Source organism: Arachis hypogaea, chromosome 6 (assembly GCF_003086295.3).
Source record: "Arachis hypogaea cultivar Tifrunner chromosome 6, arahy.Tifrunner.gnm2.J5K5, whole genome shotgun sequence".
Lineage (NCBI taxonomy): Eukaryota > Viridiplantae > Streptophyta > Magnoliopsida > Fabales > Fabaceae > Arachis > Arachis hypogaea.
In genome coordinates this window covers 27,339,533-27,348,124 of record NC_092041.1, presented here as the reverse complement: position 1 = coordinate 27,348,124, position 8,592 = coordinate 27,339,533, and the positions used below count along the sequence as shown (strand labels likewise).

General features: G+C 38.4%; 1 non-coding gene across 1 annotated transcript; it reads left to right on the top strand.

The window, feature by feature from the left end:
* Positions 1-6,377: 6,377 nt before the first annotated feature.
* Positions 6,378-6,485, top strand: LOC112699721 (small nucleolar RNA R71). The gene has a single exon (XR_003152662.1). It is a non-coding gene; the product is annotated as a small nucleolar RNA R71 (small nucleolar RNA).
* Positions 6,486-8,592: the final 2,107 nt, after the last annotated feature.

Sequence of the window (8,592 nt, the reverse complement as noted above, 5' to 3'; positions counted from 1 at the left end):
AAGGGAGGTCAGAATCCAACAGCATCTGCAGTCCTTTTCAGCCTCTGAATCAGATTTTTACTCAGGTCCCTCAATTTCAGCCAGAAAATACCTGAAATCACAGAAAAACACACAAACTCATAGTAAAGTCCAGAAAAGTGAATTTTAACTAAAAACTAATAAAAATATAATAAAAACTAACTAAAACATACTAAAAACATACTAAAAACAATGCCAAAAAGCGTATAAATTATCCGCTCATCACAACACCAAACTTAAATTGTTGCTTGTCCCCAAGCAACTGAAAATCAAATAAGATAAAAAGAAGAGAATATGCAATGAATTCCAAAAATATCTATGAAGATCAGTATTAATTAGATGAGCGGGGCTTTAGCTTTTTGCCTCTGAACAGTTTTGGCATCTCACTTTATCTTTTGAAATTTAGAATGATTGGCTTCTCTAGGAACTCAGAGTCCAGATAGTGTTATTGATTCTCCTAGTTAAGTATGATGATTCTTGAACATAGCTACTTTATGAGTCTTGGCCGTGGCCCAAAGCACTCTGTCTTCCAGTATTACCACCGGATACATACATGCCACAGACACATAACTGGGTGAACCTTTTCAGATTGTGACTCAGCTTTGCTAGAGTCCCTAATTAGAGGTGTCCAGGGTTCTTAAGAACACTCTTTTTGCCTTGGATCATGACTTTATTATTTTTTTCTTTTTATTTTTCCTCTCTTTCTTTTTTTTTCGAAATTTTTTTATATTCACTGCTTTTTCTTGCTTCAAGAATCATTTTTATGATTATTCAGATCCTCAGTAACATGTCTCCTTTTTCATCATTCTTTCAAGAGCCAACATTCATGAACAACAAATTCAGAAGACATATGCACTGTTCAAGCATACATTCAGAAGTCAAAGTATTGCCCCCACATCAAAATAATTAATCTGTTATAAAATTCAAAATTCATGCAATTCTTCTCTTTTTCAATTAAGAATATTTTTCATTTAAGAAAGGTGATGGATTCATAGGACATTCATAACTTTAAGGCATAGACACTAAGACACTAATGATCATAAGACACAAACATAGATAAACATAAGCATGAAGATTCGAAAAACAGAAAAATAAAGAACAAGGAGATTAAGGAACGGGTTCACCTTAGTGATGGTGGCTTGTTCTTCCTCTTGAAGATCTTATGGGGTGCTTGAGCTCCTCAATATCTCTTCCTTGTCTTTGTTGCTCCTCTCTCATGATTCATTGATCTTCTCTAATTTCATGGAGGAGGATGGAATGTTCTTGGTGCTCCACCCTTAGTTGTCCCATGTTGGAACTCAATTCTCCTAGGGAGGTGTTGATTTGCTCCCAATAGTTTTGTGGAGGAAAGTGCATCCCTTGAGGCATCTCAGGGATTTCATGGTGAGTGGGATCTCTTGTTTGCTCCATCCTTTTCTTAGTGATGGGCTTATCTTCATCAATGAGGACGTCTCCCTCTATGTCTATTCCAACTGAATAACAGAGGTGACAAATGAGATGAGGGAAGGCTAACCTTGCCAAGGTAGAGGACTTGTCCGCCACCTTATAAAGTTCTTGGGCTATAACCTCATGAACTTCTACTTCTTCTCCAATCATGATACTATGAATTATGATAGCCCAGTCTATAGTAACTTCGGACCGGTTGCTTGTGGGAATGATTGAGCGTTGGATAGACTCCAACCATCCTCTAGCCACGGGCTTGAGGTCATGCCTTCTCAGTTGAACCGGCTTCCCTCTTGAATCTCTCTTCCATTGAGCGCCCTCTTCACAATTGTCTATGAGGACTTGGTCCAACCTTTGATCAAAGTTGACCTTTCTAGTGTAAGGGTGTTTATCTCCTTGCATCATGGGCAAGTTGAATGCCAACCTTACATTTTCCGGACTAAAATCTAAGCATTTCTCTCGAACCATTGTAAGCCAATTCTTTGGGTCCAGGTTCACACTTTGATCATGGTTCTTGGTGATCCATGCATTGGCATAGAACTCTTGAACCATTAAGATTCTGACTTGTTGAATGGGGTTGGTAAGAACTTCCCAACCTCTCCTTCGGATCTCATGTCGGATCTCCGGATATTCACTCTTTTTGAGTTTGAAAGGGACCTCGGGGATCACCTTCTTCATGGCCACAACTTTATAGAAGTGGTCTTGATGCACCTTTGAGATGAATCTCTCCATCTCCCATGACTCAGAGGTGGAAGCTTTTGCCTTCCCTTTCCTCTTTCTAGAGGTTTCTCCGGCCTTGGATGCCATAAATGGTTATGAAAAAATAAAAAACAATGCTTTTACCACACCAAATTTAGAAGGTTTGCTCGTCCTCGAGCAAAACAAGAAAGGAGAGAGTAGAAGAAGAAGAAATAAAGGAGATGGAGGTGGCTTTTGTGTTTCGGCCAAAGGGGAGAAGTAGTGTGTAGGTTGTGTGAAAATGAAGGAGTGAAGATGGGTTTATATAGGAGTGGAGAGGGGGTGTATGGTTCAGCCATAATGGGTGGGTTTGGGAGGAAAAGTGGTTTGAATTTGAATGGTGAGGTAGGTGGGGTTTTATGAAGGATGGATGTGAGTGGTGAAGAGAATAGTGGGATTTGATAGGTGAGGGTTTTTGGGGAAGAGGTATTGAGGTGATTAGTGAATGGGTGAAGAAGAGAGAGAGTGGTGGGGTAGGTGGGGATCCTGTGGGGTCCACAGATCCTGAGGTGTCAAGGAAAATTCATCCTTGCACCAAGTGGCGAGCAAAAATACTCTTTATGCCAATTCTGGCGTTAAACACTGAGCTGGTGCCCATTTCTGGCGTTTAACGCCAACTTCTTGCCCTTTCCTGGCGTTTAACGCCAGTCTGGTGCCCCTTTCTGGCGTTAAACACCCAGAATGGTGCCAGACTGGGCGTTAAACGCCCATTTGCTGCCCTTACTGGCATTTAAACGCCAACAAGATTTTCCTCCTGGGTGTGCTATTTTTCTTTCTGTTTTTCATTCTGTTTCTGTTTTTTCAATTGATTTTGTGACTTCCCATGATCATCAACCTATAGAAAACATAAAATAACAAAGGAAAATAGATAAATATATCATTGGGTTGCCTCCCAACAAGCGCTTCTTTAATGTCAGTAGCTTGACAGTGGGCTCTCATGGAGCCTCACAGATACTCAGAGCCATGTTGGAACCTCCCAACACCAAACTTAGAGTTTGAATGTGGGGGTTCAACACCAAACTTAGAAGTTGGTTGTGGCCTCTGACGAATGGATTTTTGACGGTTTAGAATTTCACTAATGAAATCTCGTTGTAAAGTATAGTCTCTAAACCAATCACTAATCCTTTCATACAAAAGATTGTTTGTCACAAGTAACAAACCCCTAAATTTATAAACCGAAGTATTCAAACCTCGGGTCGTTCTCCCTAGGAATTACAATAAAGTGTCTTGTTATTGGTTATGAGTTATTTTGGGGTTTTGGATAAGAAACCTGAAAGATAAATGGCAAGAAAGTAAACTAATGGCTAAAAAGGTCTTGGCAAGGGTTGGTGGTCAAGGATCTCTATCCTAATCACTAACCACAATATGAGAATTGGCAAGGATTAATCTCATTAAATCATCCTCTAACTAGTAGTAAAGGAAAGTCAAATGAGCTATATCAATCCTAGTCCATAAGTCCTAACTCTCCACTAATTCAATTAGTGAGAACTAGAGTCAATGGCTCCCAATCATCAATCACTTGGACATTAGTAACTCAAGAGGTCCTAAGTTACCTTTCCAAGCCAAGAGTATAAAATCCTACTCTAAAATCCAACCAAGCATTTCATCAAACACTTGGAAGGCATAAAAGGGAAGCATAGTAAATCAACAACAAGAACAAAATCTAACAACAATTATTGAAAGGAATTAACAACACAAATCAAAAGAAACACAATTATTATGAATTACCTTGAATTGAATTGAAAGAGAAAGGAAGGAACAAAAGTGGATCTACAATCAAAGTATAAGAACAACATAAAGGAAATTACAACACAAGAATAGAGGGAGATGAATGTAACAACAAAGAATTGAAAGGTAGAAGTAGAAGAAAGCAAAGATTAAAACCTAGATCTAAGAACTAATCCTAATCCTAATCCTAATTCTAGAGAGAAGTGAGAGCTTCTCTCTCTAGAAACTAATTCTAACTACTAAACTAAACTAATAGTAACTAACATATGGTAAAGTATGAAAGTATGTTGATTCTCCTTCAATACTTGGCTTAAATAGCATCAGAAATGAGTTGGATTGGGCCCACAAGGCTTCTAAAATCGCTGGCCACGTTTTACTTTAAGTGGACCATATGGCAGCAACAGCGCGTGCGCGTACTTTGCGCGTGCGCGCCACCATATATATAGCAACTATGGCAAATCTTATATCGTTTCGAAGCCCCGGATGTTAGCTTTCTAACCCAATTAAAACCGCATCATTTGGACCTCTGTAGCTCAAGTTATGGTCGTTTAAGTGCGAAGAGGTCGGCTTGACAACTTTCCGGTTCTTTCATTTCTTCATGAGTTCTCCAACTTTTCATGCTTCTTTCTTCATTCCCTTGATCCAATCTTTGCCTCCTAAACCTTAAATCACTTAACAAACATATCAAGGCATCTATTGGAATCAAGGAGAATTAGATTTAGCTATTTTGAGTCCTAAAAAGCATGTTTTCACTCTTGAGCACAATTAAAGGAGAATATATAAAACCATGCTATTTCATTGCATAAATGTGGGTAAAAGGTTATAAAATCCCCTAAAATCAATACAAGATAAACCGTCAAATTGGGGTTTGTCAGCCTCCCAACACCAAACTTAGAGTTTGACTGTGGGGGTTCTGTTTGACTCTGTTTTGAGAGAAGCTCTTCATGTTTCCTCTCCATGGTTACATAGGGATATCCTTGAGCCTTAAACACTAAGGATTCTTCATTCACTTGAATGATCAATTCTCCTCTGTCAACATCAATCACAGCCTTTGTTGTGGCTAGGAAGGGTCTGCCAAGGATGATGGATTCATCCATGCACTTCCCAGTCTCTAGGACTATGAAATCAGCAGGGATGTAATGGTCTTCAATTTTTACCAGAACATCCTCTACAAGTCCATAAGCTTGTTTTCTTGAATTGTCTGCCATCTCCAGTGAGATTCTTGCAGCTTGTACCTCAAACAGAGAGAGGCATGAGGTTTATGCTTGACCCTAGGTCACACAGAGCCTTCTTGAAGGTCATGGTGCCTACTGTACAAGGTATTGAGAACTTGCCAGGGTCTGCCTCTTTTGAGGTAATCTCTGCCTAGTCAATTCATCCAGTTCTTTGGTGAGTAAAGGGGGTTCATCCTCCCAAGTCTCATTACCAAATAACTTGTCATTTAGCTTCATGATTGCTCCAAGGTACTTGGCAACTTGCTCTTCAGTGACATCTTCATCCTCTTCAGAGGAAGAATACTCATCAGAGCTCATGAATGGCAGAAGTAAATCCAATGGAATCTCTATGGTCTTAGTGTGAGCCTCAGATTCCCATGGTTCCTCATTAGGGAACTCATTAGAGGCCAGTGGACGCCCATTGAGGTCTTCCTCAGTGGCGTTCACTGCCTCTTTCTCCTCTCCAAGTTCGGCCATGTTGATGGCCTTATACTCTCCTTTTGGATTCTCTTCTGTATTGCTTGGAAGAGTACTAGGAGGGAGTTCAGTAACTTTCTTACTCAGCTGACCCACTTGTGCCTCCAAGTTTCTAATGGAGGATCTTGTTTCAGTCATGAAACTTTGAGTGGTTTTGATTAGATCAGAGACCATGGTTGCTAAGTCAGAGTGGCTCTGCTTAGAATTCTCTGTCTGTTACTGAGAAGATGATGGAAAAGGCTTGCCATTGCTAAACCTGTTTCTTCCACCATTATTGTTGTTGAAACCTTGTTGAGGTCTCTGTTGATCCTTCCATAAGAGATTTGGATGATTTCTCCATGAAGGATTATAGGTGTTTCCATAGGGTTCTCCCATGTAATTCACCTCTTCCATTGAAGGGTTTTCAGGATCATAAGCTTCTTCTTCAGATGAAGCATCCTTAGTACTGCCTGGTGCAGCTTGCATTCCAGACAGACTTTGAGAAATCATATTGACTTGCTGAGTCAATATTTTGTTCTGAGCCAATATGGCATTCAGAGTATTAATCTCAAGAACTCCTTTCTTCTGATTTGTCCCATTGTTCACAGGATTCCTTTCAGAAGTGTACATGAATTAGTTATTTGCAACCATTTCAATGAGTTCTTGAGCTTTTGCAGGCGTCTTCTTCAGATGAAGAGATCCTCCAGCAGAGCTATCCAATGACATCTTGGACAGTTCAGACAGACCATCATAGAAGATACCTATGATGCTCCATTCAGAAAGCATGTCAGAAGGACATTTTCTGATCAATTTTTTGTATCTTTCCCAAGCTTCATAGAGGGATTCACCTTCCTTCTGTCTGAAGGTTTGGACTTTCACTCTAAGCTTACTCAATTTTTGAGGTGGAAAGAACTTTGCCAAGAAGGCATTGACTAGCTTTTCCCAAGAGTTCAAGCTTTCTTTAGGTTGTGAGTCCAACCATATCCTAGCTCTGTCTCTTACAGCAAAAGGGAATAGCATAAGTCTGTAGACCTCAGGGTCAACCCCATTGGTCTTGACAGTGTCACAGATTTGCAAGAATTCAGCTAAAAACTGATGAGGATCTTCCAATGGAAGTCTATGAAACTTGCAATTCTGTTGCATTAGAGAAACTAATTGAGGCTTAAGCTCAAAGTTGTTTGCTCCAATGGCAGGGATAGAGATGCTTCTCCCATAGAAGTCGGGAGTAGGTGCAGTAAAGTCACCCAGCACCTTCTTTGCATTGTTGGCATTGTTATTGTTTTCGGCTGCCATGTCTTATTCTTTGAAGATTTCTGTTAGGTCCTCTACAGAGAATTGTGCTTTAGCTTCTCTTAGCTTTCGCTTCAAGGTCCTTTCAGGTTCAGGGTCAGCCTCAACAAGAATGCTTTTGTCTTTGCTCCTGCTCATATGAAAGAGAAGGGAACAAGAAAATATGGAATCCTCTATGTCACAGTATAGAGATTCCTTGAGGTGTCAGAGGAAAAGAAAAATAGAAGGAAGAGGTAGAAGAATTCGAACTTATCAAGAAAGATAGAGTTCGAATTGTGCATTGATTAGGAGTGTTAGTCCATAAATAGAAGGATGTGAGAAGAGGGGAAAAAATTTTCGAAAATAAATTAAAAAGATTTTAAAAACATTTTGAAAATTGAGTGATGATTTTCGAAAACTAAGATTGAGAAAGAAATAAAGTGATTTTGAAAAAGATTTTGAAATTAGAAATCAAAAAGATATGATTGAAAACCTTTTTTTTTTGAAAAAGATGTGATTAAAAAGATATGATTGAAAAGTTATGGTTTTTAAAAGATATGATTGAAAAATAATTTAAAAAGATTTGATTTTTAAAATTAATAACTTGGCTAACAAGAAAAGATATGATTCAAACATTAAACCTTTCTCAACAGAAAAGGCAACATACTTGAAATGTTGAATCAAATCATTAATTGTTAGCAAGTATTTTTGAAAAATGGAAAGAAATCAATTTTGAAAAGATATGATTGAAAAGATATGATTTGAAAAAGATTTGATTTTGAAAAATTATGAAAACTTGAAAAAAATTTGCATTAAAAACAAAATCTTCCCTCTTGTGCCATCCTGGCGTTAAACGCCCAGAATGGTATCCATTTTGGCGTTTAACGCCCAAAGCTCTACCCTTTTGGGCGTTAAACGCCCAGCCAGGCACCCTGGCTGGCGTTTAAACGCCAGTTTTCCTTCTTCACTGGGCGTTTGGAACGCCCAGCTTTTTCTGTGTAATTCCTCTGTTGTATGTTCTGAATCTTCAATTCTCTGTAATATTGACTTGAAAAGACACAAATTAAAATTTTTTTGGATTTTTAATGACGAGGAATAATCAAAATGCAACTAAAATCAAATAAACAATGCATGCAAGACACCAAACTTAGAAGTTTGTATACTACTGACACTAACAAGTTGAGAATGCATATGAGAAACAACAAAACACTCAAGACAAGAGAATTTAAAGATCAGAGCAAGTAAATCATCAAGAACAACTTGAAGATTAATGAAGACACATGAATGAACTCGAAAAATGCAAGAAGAATAGAAACATGCAATTGACACCAAACTTAAAATGAGATACTAGACTCAAACAAGAAATATTTTTGGTTTTTATGATTTTGTAATTTTTTTTTGGATTTTTCGAAAATTATATGGAGAAGAAAATAAAAAGATTCAAAATTTTTAATAAGAATTCCAGGAATCATGCAATGTTAGTCTAAAGCTTTAGTCTAAAGGACAAGCTTCAGCAGGACATTGCATTCAAGAGCTAAATTGATGAAGATCAATCAGCTTTGGTGATGATAAGAACATCACCTTGAAACACTAGAATTCATTCTTAAAAATTCTGAAAAATACCTAATCTAAGCAACAAGATGAACCGTCAGTTGTCCAAACTCAAACAATCCCCGACAATGGCGCCAAAAACTTGGTGCACGAAATTGTGATCATCAATGGCGCC